Consider the following 7,030-nt stretch of genomic DNA (forward strand, 5'->3'; position numbering starts at 1 on the left):
TCAGGCTAGATACTAGCAACTTCTGCAAAGTGTTTGGTTTGTGAAGTTGGAAAATGGGTATTTGAATTAATTGACCCGTTTTTACTCTGGGAAAGTGGTCCTGAGCCCAGAATGAAACAAAAGATAGGACAATAACATAACTGTCTTTGAGCATCTCGAAGGCATGAATTTATTCCCTTTCTCGATGAAACGTCAGAAAATCATGACATTGAAGGATTAGTCATTGTATCCAGTGAAAGAGATGTCTCTCAGCTTCATTAAAGTTAAGATTCAGGCCCAGCTCTTGTCTGATATCTCTGCTTCCTGGGTACAAACTGAGCTTAAACATGGAGTACTGTTTATGCATTTCATACTTAGAATCAGCATACCATTCACATTTTAAAAAAGGAAAAACATTTTCATAATAAAATACTAGGTTTTTTTGGTTCATTGGTTGAAGAGGTAGCTAAATCCTGGGGATTATGTCTCTTATCGGTTTTTTAGACCTTAACAGGAGCCCATAAGCCGGAGCGACCAACACCCATACTAGGCCTATGTCAAGGCATTTTCACGAACTAATTTATTTTTAGACACATTTTAGGGCACTTCTTCCCATGAAAATTGAAGCTCCACCATGTCTATATGAGCACTTTCAAAGTATCAGATATCAAAAAGGAAAACTAAACATTATTAAAAAGCAAAAAATATCACTTTTAGGTCTGTAGGTTTTGCTGAATGGTTTGTTGAATTTAAAAGATGTTCAAAATTTGCGCCTAAAACCATTCCAAAAGTAAACTGTTTTGGAAAACACTGTGACATGAGCGCAAGAAAGTTGCGCCACAAGAAAGTTGAAGCCGGAAGGCTTCAAAAGTAAGTTAACTGCTGCAGGTAGTAATATTGCACAAACTGGTTTGGTACGACAGGGGTATGCGGCTAAGTCCTAATTTCAAAAGCCTTCAATTATTATAATGATGATGATGGTATAATGATAATAATGATGACTATAATAATAATAATAATAATAATGAGAATATTTTATTGATGTGCACTTATAGCAATAAAGCCAAAGAAGTTCAATTGGTTTTACTAAAATGGGATTTCCCAAGGAAACACAGGGCTGTTACTAGTTAGGTTTTTTGTAATGGGGACATTATTGCTCGTGCCAAAGGCATGAGCCTTGTAGGGGGATCTGGGGGTATCCTCCGCCACAAAAGTTTCAAATTTGGAGGCTCCGAAACGCTATTTTCAGCACTTGTCATGAGACATGTCAATCTGAAAAATCGACCTCGAGTAAGTGTGAAAAGGCAGGGGTTTTCAGTGCTTACAAGTGCTTATTTCCGAGCCGGGTTTCTGAGGTCCTGTTAATTTGAAACACACCGTATATCCAAGAACTAGTACACTAAACATTTTACAATACTGCATGATGTTTGGCTAACTAACCTGTAAAAGATGTCTCCAGTTTGATTTTCGCTGATAAATATCCTTTGATATTGGCATGTAGTTCGTTTCACGATGAATAACCATCATTGTGAGGCCACAAATTAGAGCTAATTTCTGTAAATTAGAGTGAACCTTGCAAATAGTACATATACCCGCCAATTTCAATAGGGAGTTTTGATTCCTTTTGCTTACTATTTGCACTCACTACGGACCAACCAATTTCTCTGCCCATATGAAAAAAACCAACCAATTTCTCGGCCAAAATGAAAATGGCGTCCCAAAATATTAACTCCATGCAAGAATAGTGTTTTTGCTGCATGTGTGTTTGCAAGATATTACTTTCCGAAATACGTTTTGCGCTTACCGGTACCCTTTTTAAGTCGAGGATGTACAGTAACTTCTACCATCATGAATAAAAATAGGCAAGCTAAGCCTCTGAAACAAGAAGAGATTGGCAATATTTTTAACTGGAACATTTCCAGTGCAATGCATCCCCTTCCCCCATGAATCCCTCTCTAGCTCTGCCCCTAAAAATATAGCCTCCAGTGTAGATTATCATTTAGCTCGTCACACAATAAGCCTTACGATAGCATGACAGTATTACGTGACTAATTTGATCTAACTGGAAATTCAAAAAGTTATTGTCGTTCTGCGCTTATAAAACATAACAGGGTCAAATTTTGGTGACATGCTATTAGCAGTTCTATTCTGTTTCTCAAAACTCACAAAGCAAAATTAAGGTTTAGTTTTGATGCTGCATTTCATTAGCCCCTTTAGCTATCCGCTGCAACTGTCTGGAAAATGTTTCCATTTGATGGGGGTGATCTTCATTTTACAGCATATTCCGTTCTAATGACTTTTCACAAACACACACACACACACACACACAGAATAGCAACGTAAAGATCAGGAAGAAATGTGCTGTCACATGTTCAAAAACATGTGTAAAGTGAAGGGCAACCTTGAAAGCGACTCACCCTACTGTCTTTTGTAAGATAATGAAAAAATTTCCATACAATAGCTTCAGATACTTTCTCATTCAATAGATCCACACGCCGATCGACTCGCAGAGGGAGATTTCAATCACGTACATTTATCAGAAGGTTTAAGCTTCAAGATAAAGTGAAGAATAACCTAAAGAAACTGATCGTAGCATCGGATTTTTTTCCTATTGTTATGGTTAAATAGAGGACTAATGCCCTCAAGCAAGAATATTAGTTTTCAAGTCAGTTTACAAGATTTTTGTTTTGAATTAATGAAAAAAGGTTCCCCGTCGTAGGGGGGACGGGAAATGTAACTTGACCCATTTGCCATTGTCTTTTTGCTGCACAGGAGCGCCCATTTTTCTATTGGGCTTTGCCCTCATGGATAGCCCAACAAGATGGCTAGTCAACAATCATATTTGTATAAGATATATTATTATTATTATTTGCAAGTGCCATTACCCAGTATGTTTTGTAGGTTCCTGATGGAGATGCAAGCAAGTTGCAACCAAATTTTTGGGTGAACAACTTCATGACCTTATTGAGCATGCAAGATAGTGCATCATCCACAGGGAGCCCACTGAACTGTGAACACTGTGATAGTGGCGATTCCGCAGTTTCGCGTTGCTCTGACTGCAGTGTTTTCATGTGTGAGTTTTGTGTTACTGCGCACAAGAGAATCAATGCCACCAAGAATCACTAGATTTTATCTCTGACAGAAGTAAAGAAACTTGGTTCAAAGGCCCTTGTCAAGCCATCGTTTTGTTCCAAACATAAAGGTGACACACTGAAATTATTCTGTAGCACCTGCCAGAAAACCATATGTCGTGACTGTACCATTGTTGATCACCGTGGACACCAGTACGATTTTGTCACAGATGTTGCTGAAAAAGAAAAAGAATTCATTCAAGGTTTTCTTACTAAAGCCAAAGACAAAGAGCACACAGTGGTTGATGTTATTGAAGCAGTCCAGTTGATGAAAAATGGTGTCCAGAGAAGAGTCTCTCAAGTAAACAAAGAAGTTGATGTCTTTTTTGATGAGCAGGTGAAAGCACTGGAATATTACCGTGCAAACATAAAGCATGATGTTTCCACTCAGGGTCAAATTAGAGTCAACAAGCTAGAGAACCAAGCAGATGTGCTTTCCTCTTTTCTGGCTCAGTTGAGAAGTGGCATCAGCTTTACTGATCAGGCCTTACGAGATGGAGATGACGTCAAGCTTTTGGCCATGAAAAAGCAACTAGTCCAGCAGCTAGACAAGCTTAATTCATCAAAGACCTCTTGCAAACCCTGCATGGATGACTATCTGGAGCTTCAAGTGCACCAAACCATTTGGGACATGGGGAAGATACTAAGTGTGTGTTATGTCCCTTTTGATCCCCAAAAATGCACTATCAGCATGGTGGGAGGAGAAGAAGGCGCGATGTACCAGACCTTGGCTGGACAAGAAGTTGACTTGTTGTTACTTGTCAAAGACAAAAACGGTCAGAAAAAACCTAAAGGAGGCAATCACGTAGAAGCCATATTTTCCTTCTGTTTTGAGTCAGGTCTCGTAGGTGCAAATTCTCCAGTTCCCGTACGCGATAATGGTGATGGGTCTTACAGTTTCTCCTATCACCCAGTGGAAGAAGGAAACGTAAATCTGTCCGTCAGAGTTGAAAAGCAAGAGGTTTGTGGAAGTCCCTTTAAATGGAATGTCATTTCAAAACTTCCAGATGGAGCAAGTTCACCACAGAGAAAAGTACGTGCTGCTGCCACACGCGAAGATATGAACACGTTGATGGACTATCCACAAGCGATACCGCTATTGCAATCTGCAGCTGATGTTACATTTGTAGGACCCTCAGTCTTCACGAAAGGCATGTATTGTTGGAAACTACAATTAACTTCTTTCAGGGTTGAGATAGATTGTGAGCTAGAAATAGGGGTCAGTACTTCAGGCTATAATTCAGGAGAGTATGGCTATTCTACCTGTTGGGGGAACTTTGCAACACAGCAGCAACAATATACTTCAGGAACGTATGGTTTTGGTGCCCGCAAGAAGGGATTTTTACGACAGCAGCAACAATATACGTTAGAAGAGTATGACTGTTCTACCCGTAGGGGGGAATTTGCACTACAGCAGCAAAACTATACTTCAGCAGTGTATGACTGTCCTATCCGTGAGCCGGTTTTTGTACCACAGCCGCAACAATATACTTCAAGAGACGGTGACTATTCTAGTGTACTCGTAAGGGGGGGCTCCCCTTCGGGATTTGTACAACAGCAGCAACAAGAAAAATGGTCCTGGAAGTACAGCTCATTTACGAAACCACCACAATCCAGTCGATCAGATGGTCATATTCCATCCATTACTTCTGTTGAAGACAACGATGTGTTCATTGTTTTCCTCAACCTGGAGATACAGAAACTGACAATCTACAATGTTCGAAGCAAACAAACTGAAATCTTTACAGGCATTGAAGGAGGTGTGTCTTCTATCACCAGAAGTGAATTCCCGAGTGCATGGGGAGGAAAAGGACCATCAAGAACGCTATTTGACATTGCAACGCTTGCTCTTCAATAGGCTTTTCTTGGACCAGTATCACTCTTGAAACTTGCAGAAGGGTTTGGTTTTTTGTCCGTTTTAGTCTAACTGGTGAAATATTTTGACCTTGATGGTTTACCGTAAATGTTCGAATTAGCGCCCGGGGCGCTTATTTAATTTTCTAAGGCGCTTATTTCGTTAATAAATTTTTGGCCAACCCAAACTGTAACATATAAAAATTCACAAAAAGTTCTAGAATATTACTTTTTGTGAAACTTGAAACGTTCTCAACACGAAGCACCTATGAAAGTGAAGCACCTATGTGCTCACATGGATATTTCTATCGAGGAAATGAGAAGCAAACCCGTACGACTGTGAAGAACATTACTTTTGTGATATTACGAATGTCACATTCATTAAAAGTACCGTCTATGTCTCATATATCGTACCGAGTACTGAACCTCGATTTTTCTCGGGTGGGGTGGGGGGCGCTTATTCCAAATTTTAAGCCTTAGGAGGGGCGCTAATTTGAAGCTGGGCACTAAATCGAGCATTTACGGTAAACAGATTATCAGCTTTTGCGCTCTTTGTAACCTGAGTTGGGAAATGCTTTCCATCGTTTTTATCTTGAAAACACTGGTCTTTTGAACAGCAGGGGCCTGAAGAAGAAATTTTAGCCAGAACTATACAAAAGGTTTTATGAAGTGTACGGTACACAGCTAATTGCATGTAATTGAATATTCCAGGAATACCCCTAACCCCGAAGAATAGATATTACGAGAATTTTGTACTTTCCAATAGACCTTTTTGCTTGTAGGTTTTGTTTTCCTATCTTGCATTTTAGACCACTTAATGGGACCGCAGATGAGTGTTTCTTTCAAATGTCGTCTTAATGCATATGGATTACGTGCACATGTATATGCAAAATATATGAAAAGACAAAAGGCAAATTCCCTTGAGAACATCACGTGGTCTGAATTGGGTAAACAAAACCTGACGGCTTTCCTTCACCGCGCACGTACAAAGAAACCGCCAGCTGTGTAGCCTATACATATCTAGTTGTTTTTGGTTCTGTCTAGAGGCCGAGGCCAAACGTCGAACTTTTCATGAGATGATCCAAACTTAGTGAGTTAAGTCAGGAGCCTGGTTAAGTTCATGAAAAGTTCAACGTCTGGCTCAGTTATGTTCGTCTGAATGAGTTTGGATCGTCTAAGACGTAATTTAAACTTGTGAACCACGCAAATGTATTAGGCGTTACTATATCTAGCAGCATTTTAATTGCCCCCTCAGGGATTTCGCCCGGAAGGCGAAATCCCGAGGGGGCACTCTAGTAACTCGCACGTATATTAAGGAAAGTACTTACAGTTGAAATATTCAGTCATACAGTCAATATACTGAAAAAATCTCAATTTGCTTTAACAGGGGCCGCGAGGAATCGGTAGGTAATGATGACGTTTCTATTGTTTGCGCCCGCAAGTAAGAAATGGTTAGGATGACGTAAAACACAAAAAATCCCGAAGGAACAGCTTACAATAGGTAGATTTTGTGACATTAATTGTGCAGTCACACTTTGATACTCTTTTGCGTTACGTGTTATCAGTGCCATTCTGTGGAGCAGTTGTTATGAAAGTTATGGACCAAAAGACACTCGTTAAGCGCAGATGAAGTTGTAAGGTGCGTAGAACAGTGTATATTTTAACACTAAGTGAGTTTGCCGGACACGAGTTCACAAATCTTTGATTGGAAACCTTCAGCTGAACCTTGCCAGACACTCTTTCTCTCTCTTTGACCGGAATAAGACTCGGCCCAAAACAAGCAAAACGAGTGAACAACGGCTAGCTTATCACTAGCAGAACGATAGACGATTACAGAAATTCGCCGACCATCAGAATCTGTGCTGACTTATTCTCTGCTCACAGATGTCCTTCCGCTATAAGTTTAAAATAAGACTAGAATGCTCGAGCGTGAATTGATCAAACGTCCTTTTAATTTCAAAGGCTTACTTTCCAGCAAATGAAATGAACTAAATGTAAAAAGTGAAATACAAATTGCGAAAAATTAAACTTCTAATTAAATCTTTTCTTATGGTTTAGAATAAACT

At 39.7% G+C, this 7,030-nt stretch overlaps 1 pseudogene; it reads left to right on the top strand.

Moving 5' to 3' along the window:
- The first annotated feature begins 838 nt into the window (after positions 1–838).
- Positions 839–4,968, top strand: LOC140925541 (E3 ubiquitin-protein ligase TRIM45-like; annotated as a pseudogene).
- The last annotated feature ends 2,062 nt before the right edge of the window (positions 4,969–7,030 follow it).

The sequence above is a fragment of the Porites lutea genome, chromosome 2, assembly GCF_958299795.1.
Source record: "Porites lutea chromosome 2, jaPorLute2.1, whole genome shotgun sequence".
Classification (NCBI taxonomy): Eukaryota; Metazoa; Cnidaria; class Anthozoa; order Scleractinia; family Poritidae; genus Porites; species Porites lutea.